Source organism: Plectropomus leopardus, chromosome 3 (genome assembly GCF_026936395.1).
Source record: "Plectropomus leopardus strain MGB_pleo_1.0 chromosome 3, ASM2693639v1, whole genome shotgun sequence".
In the NCBI taxonomy this organism is placed as follows: Eukaryota; Metazoa; Chordata; class Actinopteri; order Perciformes; family Serranidae; genus Plectropomus; species Plectropomus leopardus.
The window spans coordinates 14,932,460-14,946,422 of record NC_142178.1 but is presented as its reverse complement, the minus strand read 5'-3'; the positions used below and the strand labels follow the sequence as shown (position 1 = coordinate 14,946,422).

Genomic DNA, 13,963 nt, shown 5'->3' with positions numbered 1-13,963 from the left:
CAGAAAACAGTGGTAAACAGCCATTACAGTAAAGCAAAAGATGACCAACAGTCCAAAACCCATAAATATTTGTTTAACACCAAGCAAAGTAGCAAATTAGAAAGCTTAACCCATCAAATCTTTTTTACTTACTCTTTATTAAAACAAGATTTATTTTAAAATAGTAATTGACGCAGGTCTGCAAAATGTAAGCTTATTCTTATTCAACTTGGGAAATCCAGTAATCCAGTGAAAAGCATAACTGAATCTTTTAAATTAAAATATGTGTTTGTGTAGTGAACTCTTGTTGGCCTCGTGTGTTCAGGAAACATGCATTATTGCCTCTGACCAAGCATCTACATTTACCACATTTGTTTCGGCAAGCACACCCATGCCTTGGTTCCTGTTTTTGGACACACACACACACACACACACACACACACACACACACACACACACATACACACACACCATGGTATTGTCACATCACACACAGTGACAAATCATTGTTGGCAGCACTGAGTTTCGGCTGCTGATTGCTGCTGTGTCCACTGTCCTCCTCTGTTGTCTCATCTCTAATTGGGTCAGCTTGTGAACTAAATGATGATTCTCATCCTCGCTGCCACTGAACAAAAATGCTGTGTCAGCACAGCCCAGTGTGCTCTTAATGTTGTGTTTTGGCAGTTATTTGTTGTCCTTAGTCATGGTTATAATTGATTTAACGCGCTTTATTTGGGTGTGGTGTGGTAGAATGCGACATGAAGCCAAATGTCAGCTTATAAAACAGTGTTGACGTTAACAAGGAAGACAGCTGGCGGTTAATGTTGGTGTTACTGCATTTCTTTGTTAGAGAAATCATCTGTCAGTCAGCTGTGTGTCGTACGTGCGTTTTTAGCACATTGACTGAGCTGGTCATAGTGATAGGGAGTATTTAAAGGTACAGTAGCTTGCATCACTAGTGCTGCTGTTCGTGGAGCATGAGCTATGTGTGTGTGTGGTGATACTAGATCCGCAGGACCACCATGGTGCTAATCTGCAGTTCATTTATTTATTCCCCCGCTGGGTCACAAATAGTTGTTTTGCCCTTGTGTGTGTTTACGGAGTTACATTTGTTAATATGACCTCTCATCCCTGCATATATATATAACCAAAAATACCACTCGGGACACCATGCAGCCAAGAACTCGTGAGCACATGTGCCCAAGTGCCAGCCAGAAACTATATCTGTCACTGTGTGTTTGTTTTAAAATAATTGTGTCTGTTACAACATAGAATGGAAAGCAGCAGCACTATTGTGTGTCACACGTTTAAAAGTGACATGTAGACTTTTCAGTACTCTAAAAAAATCGGTCATGAGAATATGTACAAGGTAGATTTATTAGCTATTATTTAAACATAGTTTAAAAATGACATTAAATTTCATCCTTGATCATGCTGCATCTTTGGGGTTTAAGGATGAGTTGCTTAAAATCACCAGCTACTATGAAAATTCCATCCAGTTGCTTGGACATGTTGCTGTTGATGGCATCATACAATTCCTGCAGTGCATTTAAGTAGCAAGGACTTTAGGAGCTACTGGCTGCTGCGTAATGCATATCATTAAAATATGTTCATATATAAAATAAAGATTTTAAGTTTAGATGACTATTATCTTTGGGTTCTGACTAGTGATGGTGGTGATGTTAAATTGACAAGTAAACTAATCGTGCAAATTTCTGCTCTAGGGTATGTCGTTGCTGTGTGACATCACTAATGGGTTTGGTCGGCCGTGCAACACACCTAAAACTTTCACTGAGAGACAGTGAAACACTGTTATTTGGCCTGCTATTACTAAAATTGTCCCCACACTGGTATTGATTATCACTGACACAGAATAGACATGATAGGGCCAGCTAATGCATCCTGTCATGACTTGATGTGATAATAATTACAAGCTCAAGACATCTTAAACTCATAAACTTTAACTCCTGACAAGTAGCTGCATATTTTCTGACAAAAATGTGAGGCTCAAGCTCCTGAGGTTACCATTCAAACCATTAACAAAATGAACGACCATTAAGACTTTAATTAAGAGCCGGGGAACTCACTCTAGGCGTGGGCTGTCCCAAATTATTACCACCTTTTCCCACAGCTCCCGTGTGGATATAGTTCTACACCATAAGAAGTACATCTGCTTTACTTTGTAATTAATCAAATCCTCATTATGAACAAGGTATTCCACCTCACAGCCATTTACTGTGTCTACTGTGGTGTGACCTCTAAAGCTGTGACCTCACCTCAGGCTGTAATCAGGTCAATGTTTCTGCTACACAAACCACTCTAATGTACATACAAAAACAGTTTGTCTTCACACCGAACTGTTGTTGACAACGCTGAGCTTCGCCTCTGCTGGAGGGCCGACGCATGTCATTAGTGACGCATGTTGCATTCTGCTCAGTAGCCCCCTTGGGCATCACGAGCCGCCAGTGTGTGTTTATTTGAGTGCACAGTACACAAATTGATGTGTTTTTGTGTGTACATTCGGTGTGCAACCAGTCGTGCTCTCCTCGGTTTAGTTTGAATATTTGTTTTATGCATTGTAAATATTTCTCTTCTTACAGTAAGATAATTTGTTGGTGCTTTTTTATATGAACAGTAAAACTAAGGTTTTATTTATTTTAAGCTATAACATTACATTTTTAATTCAGAATTCCTCCAGAATCTATTGTCAAAGGGTTGAAAATACACATTCATGTATGTATGTATGTGTGTGTGTGTATGTGTGTGTGTTGTGTTGCAGCGCAGGTACAGCACCCAGCCTCTCCATCTGTCTCTTCTCCCACCTGTCACTCATCCTCCACAGCTCAGTCTTTATATTACTTTCTCAGTGTTTACAGAGGAGAATCTGCTGAGGCTGAGCAGAAATGAACAAGCTGATTGTCTGATTGCAGATTGCGCCCCGTCACACCCAGTGTTCCCTGTCTGTCACCAGTTTCAGTTACTCAAGGAGCAATGTTGCATTACATCCTGTCCATTCAAATGGCAATGCAACCCCACCCTAACATGATTAAATACTTTGAGAAAAGTACAACACATTTATCAGACCATTAAAATCGACTGAAAACATAAATTTAACAATTTTTAGGTAGCTGAAACATCACCTGTAAGTGTCAAGTAGACAAGTAGATACCAGAAGTTCAAATTGCCATTTATTTTCTGCATTTGACAGACATGGATTAATGCATTAAATTGATGAATTATTCTGCTGTAATCAATACAGTAATACAAATATGTAATGTAACAGGACAGCGATTGTTTTAATCTTTAGTTTATTTTGATAGGAAGCCCCCAAAGTAAACTCCTGCCAGTGACTGCTTCTATATTTTATTTAAGTTGTTTTATATATTGTTTTCCATTAAGCATTTCAAAACATATTCTCGTGACAAACACTCTTTCGGCCTTATCGGTTCCCCCCTTGATGGATCACTGCCCACGTACACACAAAAACTTGCAGTTTCCACTGAGGATGTATCTGGTCGGAGTCGGGGAGAGATACCCTGTCAGATGTGCGTGGTGTCGTGTCACATGTCTTTGACTCTTGTCGCAGGATGGGAAGTATAGGAAGGCTGTATTTCCTTTACCTCAGCTGAGGAAATCACTGGATAGGACCCATCTTTTGTTCTGTCCTTCCAGGACGGTCACTGATACGCTTCGAGTGGAAAGTTAGACAGACACAAGGCCATGTGATATCACCATGTTTCTGTGCCATTTACGGGCCAACAAGAGTTGTTGTTTATAAGTTGTACGAGTGATGTCATTCAGCTTGTGGTCAAAGGGACTGTGGTGGTGGTGTCCTAAAGATGATGTCATCAGTTTGAGCCTCATTCTAGTGTTCTGGAAAAAAATGTGCTTAATGGCCTCTGGGACGTGACAATAAGAGGAAAAAATGACACATAGGCTTGCAGTGTTTGTGTCTGTGTTACTGAGTGTATGTTATAGGTTTTTCAAGTCCAAAATGTCCCCACAATGAACTAAAGAGAATAATTGTTGGTAAGAAGTTAAGTTAGTAATTGCTGCGATGACATTCTGCGACATTGGGAACAGAGCTGTCTGTTTCTTTAAGTGCATTCATTGTTAGTGCATAACTGCAGTCGGAGCCCCGGCTGGGTTTAATACAGTAGATTTGCATTAGAGTGATGAATATTAGTGGTGAGAATCACGAGAGGCTCCCTGATATTATTACGATACTTAGGTCACAATACAATGTTACTGTAATTTTAACTGTTTATTACAAATGTGCTGAGTATTGCGACGACATATATCAACATAGTTTTGCGATTTATTACCTTTTTTCAACTGCAAATGAGTGTGTTCATATCACCTCAAACATTTTTTTGTTGCAGGAAATTATATGTAGTGGACTGACACAGCAGTTGATTTTATTATTCTAGTAGGATAACAAAAGTCACATTTGTATTTGCAATATTAATAATTTATTTAATTAAGAAAATCATTTATTTGCATGCGTGAATCAATACACTCTTTATTCTCTAGTTATTACTTGTTTAATTTATACAAAACAAAAGTTCACGGAACAATAAATTGGGAGTTTATGAGGGATTAATTCTGCGACTATTTCTCGGCTGTGCTTTTGTTACTTTTGGACAGAACCAGGAGTGCCAGACCAAAAATAAAGGCCTCCTGTGTTACAATTATTTTCTTGTTTTCCAGTATTTCTGCCCAGTTAACGGTCTCCAGGCTCTATAGCTTAACATTTAGCATACAGACTGAGTGGTATCGTTCTTCTTGTCAAACTTTCTGCAAGAAAGTAAATAATTTCACACAATGTCGAACTATTCCTTCAAGAGAACATAAAATGAGTCAGGCCATATTTGATTCTTTTGTTGACACGGTTAATTCTAGGTTATTTCTAGGTAGGAGGTTCAGTGATTGTTAGGTTCAAACATGGTTTATGTTTTGGTGAATTTTGAAGGATGATGTCAAGGTCGGAAAAATAGCCACATAGGGGCAACTTAAAATAAGTATTACTATTTACTTGTGTGGTGTTTAGTCATATTGATCATTCTTAGGATCATTTTACATTTCCTGATTCTTGGAACTGGCAGCAGGTTTGCTTTTGAGAGGCCAATTCAAGTTCATGGGCACCAGATACTGCTTAACCTTGCCAGTTTGTGGGTTGGAATACCAGTAGTCCATGTTTAAAGAAACATTAGATTGATTCAAACTAACATTGGACCTATTTGGTTGCTTGGATTGTCTGAAAGCCATTCAGCCGGTTACAGTATGACCTTATTTTCTGCAGCAGTTTCTTTAGCCATAGTCGCTGCAAAACAAAACATCTGTTAAGTTTTGTGAGTAAATGAGGGGAACAAGCTTTTTTCTTTGCTTATAAAAAACACCACGTGGTACCTTTAACAATCTTTTCTCTAACACATGTTAAATTAATGACTTTATGTGAATGTAAAGGATTTTTTATGGCAATCAAGAGTCACAGTAACACTTACAAAACTTGTGTCTCAGAAGTAAACATAATTGTTCTTTCCGACAATTTTTGGCAGCATGATGGGTGGTGGCATCCTTCAACACTGCCCAGCAGAGTAGTAGTAGCAGTAAAAGTGCCTCTGAGCAAAGTACAAAGTCCGTATCACAGATAAACACGACCCCTGACCCCCTGAAGAGGAACGCATGTCTCGCGTGGATTAGTAGCGTATCAAATTTTCAAATTGTTATTACTAATAAAACAAATGAAAACAAAAGTGAGTGTTTAATGGGGCTGTTTCCAGGCAAGTCATGTCATGTACTCTGCCTGAACTCATCTTTCAGCGAGGCTCTCTTCCTGTTAATACAGCTGTCTGGGTGATCTGTTCAGAAAGACTTTGTAGAGAGCGGCTGGCTGCCAGCACTGAACACAGATCGACCTGAGGGGGAGAGCAGGACATTGTCATCTTACCAAAACAATAGACAAGATTAGCATTGTGTAGTTGTGTATGATGTTTAATTGTCCAAATTGGATTATCATGTAGTTGTCTGGGATGGAGAGGTTCATGCTGGGCTGGGGTCTGTTTGTGAGTGTGTGTGTTGATGAATATGTGCAATGCTATTGTTACTAGAAGGGTATCACTACCGCTGAAGAAATAAATTCTGGTTCGAAAGATCAATTTCAAATGAATGAGCTCACGAAGCTCTTCTTTATTTTATTAAAAGTTTTATACATTTGCAATATTTATCCTTGACCTTTACTTCTGGTTTGCCTTCAGTTTCCATCCGTAAGACAAACTCTCCAAGACTGTGTACTAGTTTAATTGACTGTCACTCAGTGGATAAATATCTCGATAAAGGCTGCAGGGCTTTAAATCTGGCTTTATGTTTGTTTATGGTGGGGGGGTTCCCCCTTGTGAAATGATTTTGTTAGCACTATAAAGTGAACATGAAGTGTCCTGAAATAGATTATATTGTACATGTCCACCCCTGATGTGTGTGCCAGAGCTCAAATTTAATAATTACATGACATTCACTGTTTGGGCGTCTGCATGTTTGCACATGCATGTATTCATATGTGCATGCCTGTGTGCAGTGATTCCGGACCCGAGCAGCTGTGTGTATACTACTTCAGTATTGCTTTGTGCTGCTGATCTCTCCAGTGAAATTACTGCAAGATAAGATCCCCCAAATTCACCTCACACCTGTGGCTTCCATCAGCTGTGGAGTCAATTTTCAAATTTGACATGCAGACAATAGCCCAGTTTCTGCAGCCACAGGTGCAGGAGGAATGGACGGATAACTGACTTAAAAAGCAATTCCAACCATACAGTGAGGTTACTGTATATTACTTTGTTGAGCCTACGTCTGAACCTCGACTTTAAGTCAATTTGCATATTTTTGTACTGGGATGAATAAGGCTAGGACCATAGTTTCAAGGAAACCAATTACTTTCTGTCAGAAGATTTTATGATTACACATTACATTTCATTTTGAATGCATCTTGATTTAGTTGTTCATTGTTAAGCTATTTGCCTTTCTAGTCATTTTCGGCATTTACTCATTTGTTGGAGGTTTAAAAAGTTACTCATCTATACCGGCAGTTAAAGTTATATGCAAGTTTGTCAGTTACTGTTTGTAAACATGCTCAAAAGCCAAAGATAAAGAAAAAGTTAAAACCATCCCCAAATTCACTTTCATTTGGTGTTTTGTGGCACTACATTTGCATTTTTTCTGCGCTGTGTCTCTTGGGTGACTGCTGCTCATGGTCTGACACCAGGTCACCATCTTTTTATAAAGTCCAGACTTCACCTAAGCACTTTGTGAGTACACACCCATAAATGTCCCGGACACCAAAAAAAAAAGAAAAAAATAATAAAATAGAGTCGGAGGGTATAGTCTCTGCAGACAAATTACTGACACAAACATGCAATGGGTCATAAGTGATGATTGAGAGGAGATATTTCTGTGCAAGTCTATACATTGTTTTTTCGGAAAATCCTGTATATAGTATATCTTTGAGCTGCCTATATAACCTGACATTAATGGGCAGTATAGTAGTTGCTTAGAGTTGCACACACACGCACACGACTGTATAAAGCAGAGTCAACAGTAGTCAGATTAGGGGGCTTTTGGAGTGGACAGCAGCACAGACAGAATCACACCATCTGTAAAGCTGCTGCTACCGGGTTGAAATTCTTCTCTCTGTTACCCTCTGTAGTGTCTGCTCAAATTGAAACGTATTTACTTTGTAAATGATTTGACCCACTAGCTGGTGCTGCATCGCATCAAATTGAAACCAAGGAAAAAAAAATAAAAGCAGGCTTGCCATCACTTGTTTGCAGCTATTGCCTCATTAAACTGTCATGGTGACTTGTTGTCATGCCCATGTTTGATTACCTAGATAAATGGGTTGATTTTCACACCCGAACAACATTTGACAAAATATCATCTGCTGAAGTTTCCTGCTGAATGAGCAGAGTCCTGACAGACTGTCTTATCTGCCATCTGCCTCTGCAACTGATGTGAACATAAATTCTAAGTCACACCTGCTTTGGCTTTAGGATCAACAAAATTGTTTTTCCAGTCAGTTCAGAATTTGACCTCTGCTCTGATGTTTGCTCGTCCGTCTCCTCATCGCACTTACTTATCCTCATTAAATTTCAAAGTCACAAGTTCCACAAATCAGCTCAGCAGCAGAGAAAGGATCACCTGTCATCCTCTTCATACCTCTGAATTAAGTCTCCAGCCATCACGCCATCAGCGAGTGACTGAACTGAACAGACTGGACACTGCAGATCTCACATCGTCTCTCTAAACCTGTTTGACAGAATCAGATTAACGAGATGTTCAGACTGTTGTGTAATAGTCGCAAAACTAACAAGTCAGAAAGCAAAGTCCGCTCTCGTCTCATCCCTAGGCTTTTTTTGTTTATAACGTGGGGTCACTTGTTTAAGGTCTTGTGGTGCTTTCAGAAGTGACCTCACCCTCCCTAATATGGCTAAGGCAACGATTTTTTAAAAATAACTTTGGTTTTGTCTGGATTTTATATAATGAGGCCGAAGGGAGCCGTGTTGTGTAGCTGGTCAGTCACATCCAGCACAGTGGTCAGCAGAAAAGGTTGTTATGTAACTGTGCTGGTTTTCCTTGTCTCTCTGCATCTCGCCCAAGGAAAAAATAATTAGTATGTCAAGTGCAGTGTCCGGCTTAGTTAATGACGTGAAGCACAATTCATTGTGGTTGTTCTAGTAACTCTTGTAGAGGTTATTAATGCTGCTGACTGTGGCTTGAGCCCGGTCATGGGGCTAATGTCCGGACTACAGGCTGTGACACCAATGTGTTTATGATGGTTTAATGATTACTGGGAAATAAAGATTTTAAAGGGACAGTTCACCCCAAAATCAGAAATACATATTTTCCCTTTTACCTGTAATGCTATTTATCAGTCTAGATTGTTTAGTCATGAGTGGGCAAGTGTTGGAGATCTTGGCCATAGAGATGTGTTTTCTCTGAAATATAATGGAAATAGATGGCACTTGGCTTGTGGTGCCATCTATGCCAGCCCCCACTCGCCCACACCACGCAATGTGTCTGTCCAAAAAACCTGTCAAATCATCTATGAACTATTTTCTACATGGCACCCACCAAACTGCATCACTGTGCATAAGAAAGTGTGCATTTACTGCTAGCTGACCAAGCTGCAATGAGCTAGCTAACATTAAAGCTCAGCTGAGGAGGACGCATTCATTTTTCATCTCCTGGTGCCCGTCCATCAGTTTGAACCGCTGTCCATCTCCACTGGATCTAGGCAGGTGGGTGCAGAGATAACCAAACTGAGATCTAAGCAGAATTGGTCGTCCAAATCTGTGTTGAAACTGCTGGCTTCTTAATGCTTTTTTATAAGGCTAGCTAGATCTGAGCTATGAAAGAATGCAGTCCTGCTTCATGCTTCTCACACTTCTCATTGTCATTCCACACCTGACGGAAAATTCATTTTCTGCACCTCCACTAACACAAAAAACATCAGCGCCAGATTCAGCAGGTGGTTTCAATTCCTGTTCATTCAGCCAACCTGGACAGAAGTGTGTTTCCACAACTGCTCTGCCATCTGGGGATTTTCACTCGCTCTCCAACATCTCACACAACTCCCAGAAGTAACTAACACTTCCAGTCATCATGGCCACAGTTACATAATCTTAACTGTACAAACTCATGCAAGATTCAGCTCTTAGCTGTTCTTCTAAATACAAACTAATGTGAGTCCTGTGGAGTCATACAGTCACCTTATCATTTGTGACCGCACAGATTGCTCTCTTGACTCATTTTTCTGTCATTCTATTATAGATTTATAGGGCTGCGTGTCTGTACTCAATACCTTTTAAGATATTGAACAAAATAACCCAGTACTAAGTAATACTGGACCTTCTCCAGTCAAATGCATTTGATCCCTTTTGTATTCATATTACCATTTGTATGGTTTTGCTTGTAGCCAGTCAACACAAGCATGTTTGTGCCCACCACTGCAGCAGCTACAACCCATACAGTCTGTGATATACTGAAGTCGAGCGCAGTGTATTTGACAAAGATGGCGGTTCAGCGTGCTGAGATGTCAACAAAACGTTCAAAAATATGGCTATACTACAGGCTTGTGGCATCTGATAAATGCACAAAATGCGGATAAATATCTCAATAACTTGAGCACTTTGAAAATGTAGTCATGTAAAAATCATTGGGTAGGGGTGGATTAGTGGTGGAATTTTATACAGCTGAATGCTTCCATTCACATGATGGGTATCGAGTGAAGTACTGCACTAATATCGGTATCACGTTAAGGGTACTGGTACTATAATTTTTTCAACAATACCCAGCCCTGTAGATTTGAAATATTTTTTGTTTTTTTGTTTTTTTTGGGCCAATCCCAAAATTCCCAGTAACCAATTACCATTATAATGGAATGCAGGCGCAGCACCTTCAGCAATAACACATCTCACATACTATCAATAGCTCTCGTGTTCTCCTATGGCGAGCCGTGCTCCCTGGTGTTTACACAGTTGGTGTTTGTGCAGATGACAGAGATGACCATCAGTCCCTCGGGCCGCCTGCCGCTCGGGGTGGCCACCAGTACAGTACCACTCTCCGCAGTGGAAACTGCTGACCACTGTGACCGAGGAACACACACACTGAAGCCTTTACACTCACGTGAGAACTCACCAGTGCAAGCACATGGGAATGGACAGTAATTGAGCCACATCCAGAGATGGTAGAGGTTCCTGTAATGTAGAGACTGCGGGGAGAGCCTAATGAAAGTAAATGCAACACTTGAAACACATTGTAATCTCAAGAGAGTCTTTTCTCCCGGAAATGCTTTAAGAGAGGACGGGCATTTAATGTTGCCTTTGTAAAGACGTTGGTTAGTTATAGAGTCTGCTGTATCCCAGAATAGGACTGCTGCTTTGTATTTGAATCTGTAGTCATAAGAAGACATGGATAACTTCTTTTTTATTAGATTTTTTAAGCATGTCAAATATGTGGAATTACAGAGCATACAGAGTTTTCACGGATAATGAAAAGGTCTCTGGCTTTGTTGTGTTAGCTGTCTTCCTTTTAATTTCAGGTTTTTATTTCACTCATTCTTGGCAAATTTTTGGTTTTGTATCCTTGCATTACAGACTTGAAAAAAACCCACAACAGATAATAATATTTAAAGCAGATGAATGTGTGCCTTTAATCGTGAGAGATTTCTTTACCTCAGGCACACGATGTGGCTCAGAGTTTCAGCAGATAGCTGTAACAGCCTCCTGAAAACTTGGATGCAAAAAGTAATAATGCATATTTGTTTGTTTTTGTCCTAGTTGGCGAGGCGTTGTGATCTCCAGCAGTCCCCTGAGAGGTAAGAATTTCAAAATCCACATGCACCATTTCAGCTTCTGCTCAAGCCTTTTAAAACACCTGTTGATTGCATTAACAGCACTGCACAGTTTTGAGTATTATTTCACGCCATAACAACTCACAGTTGATGGGAAATAAAATGGAAAATAAGTCTGAAATGTAGTGTTGACTGAAGTTTTGGTCTGACATCCAAACGCCTCCGCCCTCCTCCTCGGTTTTCCCAAGGACACAGAAGGTAAATTGAGAATTATAGCGAGCTCTTTTCGACTTTGGTCTGTGGTAAGCTTACAAACTGCTTCTGGCCAGACATTTTACTGTGCTGGAAGTGATCCTGTGAAGGAAAGAGTGACAGGTCTTTCTCTCTTTTTATGTCTCCCTTGCTCCTTTGCCTCCTTGTGTTCAGGAAAACTAACCAGGATGTTGTTTGGTGCACCTCTCACGCGTTGTTTTCCATGGTGCATGGTACAATTATATTTCTGAGATCGCCAAAACTTTCTGGCTCATTAATTTTGTCAGTAGGTCATGGAAAGAGGGAAAAGTGCAGTATGTGATTTGGTTTTGGTGATTTTTGTGGAACTTGCAATGTAATTGTGATGTTTTGGGGGACAGATTTTATGTCTCCGTGCCGGTGAAAGCTGTGGCCGTAGGCGTTACTTTTTGGGTTGTCTGTCTCATTCCTGTGAACCTGATATCTCAAGACTGCCTAGAGGGAATTTCCTCAAATTTGGCAGAAACATCCACTTGGGCTGAAAGAACAGACTAGATTTTGGTGGTCAAAGGTCAAAGATCAAGGTCACTGTGACCTCACAAAACATGTTTGGGCCACAACTCAGGGATTCATAGACTAATTATAACAAAATTCCACAGAAATGTCAAAACAATTGAAATGATTAAGTGATGACATTTATTATCCAAAAGGTCAACTTCACTGTGACATCACAACGTTCTACAGAAACACTTTCCTGGCCATTACTCAACATCATAACTCAGGAACTGAAGGGGAGACATTTGGTGAAACTGTGCTGATTTTATAGATCTTCTGTGCAGCGGGGGTGAAGATGTGTGTGGAGCATCTATGTTTACAGACATGGATGTAAACTGAAAGATAAACTTGACTGGTACGCAGAAGCGTACAACCACAAGGTAGTAATTTTACTTCTAAGCACAACATACATTAAGAGTCTGTGCACGTGCTAGTTCATAATACTTCTACAGTTGGATTGCCTACTGAAGGCAAGGTATGTCAAGTGCCACTATGCCACAACACCTCCTGATGGCAGTGACAGCTGTAGCCATTGAAAAAGGTGCAGTGTTGCAAAGGTTTGACAGTTTCAGTACACTTCACTGGCACTTTTGCTGGCTGAAGTAAAGCTTTAATTTTCATTCACATTTCTTCTGCCTAACACTTTCATTTGTCAGTCTTTAATTTCAACATCTTTAAAGCTGAACCTATTGTTCCTTGCTTTTAGTCCACCATACCAGCTCCATAGTAGAATACCTGTTTATTTCACTGTTGAGAATTGAATAGTTTTTGCCGCACATGACTGCACAGGTCACAGCTGTTGTGATTCATTTCCGCTTTTTGCGAAAAGCTGCCTTTCCCTCTTAATTCAAATTCACGTCTCTGCAGAGGTAATCTCGTTTGTTTCAGCACCCCCTGCCTGCTTTAGTTTATTTTTTAGTTATCTTTTTTTTTTGGCCTCTCTGTTCTCTCTGTGTGACTCTTATGTCTTCACTTTTTCCCTCCCTAATTTCTCTTTGTACTTGACTGTCTCCACCTGTCTTGTCTCTTGTGTTAGTTCTCTCTGTAGTGTCAGCATGTTCATTTCCAACTGTCAAACAATGTGTTCCTAGGGACATAAGAATCCCTCCTCTGTCTGTGTCTCTTACCTGTCTTCCCTCTCAGTCTCGCTGCCTCAGCCTTATCTTACCCTCCCACTCTCCCTCCTTCTCTGTCAGATACTCTTAGAGCATCTCTCCTATCCTCACAGTCCCAATTTGGCAGATCTGTCGGGTTCAGGGCTTGCGAGGTCAGGCGGCAAAAAACAATGCAGCTCTGCTCGCTGACGTGTTTCATAATGTGTCAGATACCTCTCAGAATATCGCTGCAGACTGAGCGGGGCGACAGTTGTCCTCATATCTGGGTACTTTATCCATGTGCGGGACCATCTGAACCCTCACCAGGTTTAGCTGCTGAAAGCTTTAGTTGTTTTCAAGATTCTATTAGTGTGTCTCTCTGATAACTGCTGCGGCTCCTGCTCACTGATAATACTATGCTTTATATTTAGATCAGTATGCTGAATGGTATTGCACACGCCATGATGCTGGTGGGCCACTTTGCATGTCTTTCGGAGACACAAAGCTGGAATTCCCACATATTAATCTAATTGTGGTGGTCCGCCACTTTTAAAACATCTGCTGCCACGTGTTGATTTTCCATTTTTGGAGCTGGACTGTCAGTAGGAGCGTTATTAGAATGTATACCATTCGGTTATTTATTGCACCACTCTTGGAGCACAGAGGGTACTCTGGATACAGACGGAGCAGCAGGTGGATAACACAAAAAGTTAACACTACAATATCACTGCAATATCAATATCAAGGTGAAAATATTGTG

At 40.4% G+C, this 13,963-nt stretch overlaps 1 protein-coding gene across 1 annotated transcript in view; it reads left to right on the top strand.

Annotated features, from left to right (window-relative positions):
• The window catches only part of add3a (adducin 3 (gamma) a), a 118,142-nt gene that overhangs the window by 8,932 nt on the left and 95,247 nt on the right, over nucleotides 1-13,963 (top strand). The window contains exon 2 of the mRNA XM_042484713.2: nucleotides 11,310-11,347. The gene's annotated coding sequence lies outside the window, so the exon portion shown is untranslated. The remainder of the gene's footprint in view (nucleotides 1-11,309; nucleotides 11,348-13,963) is intronic.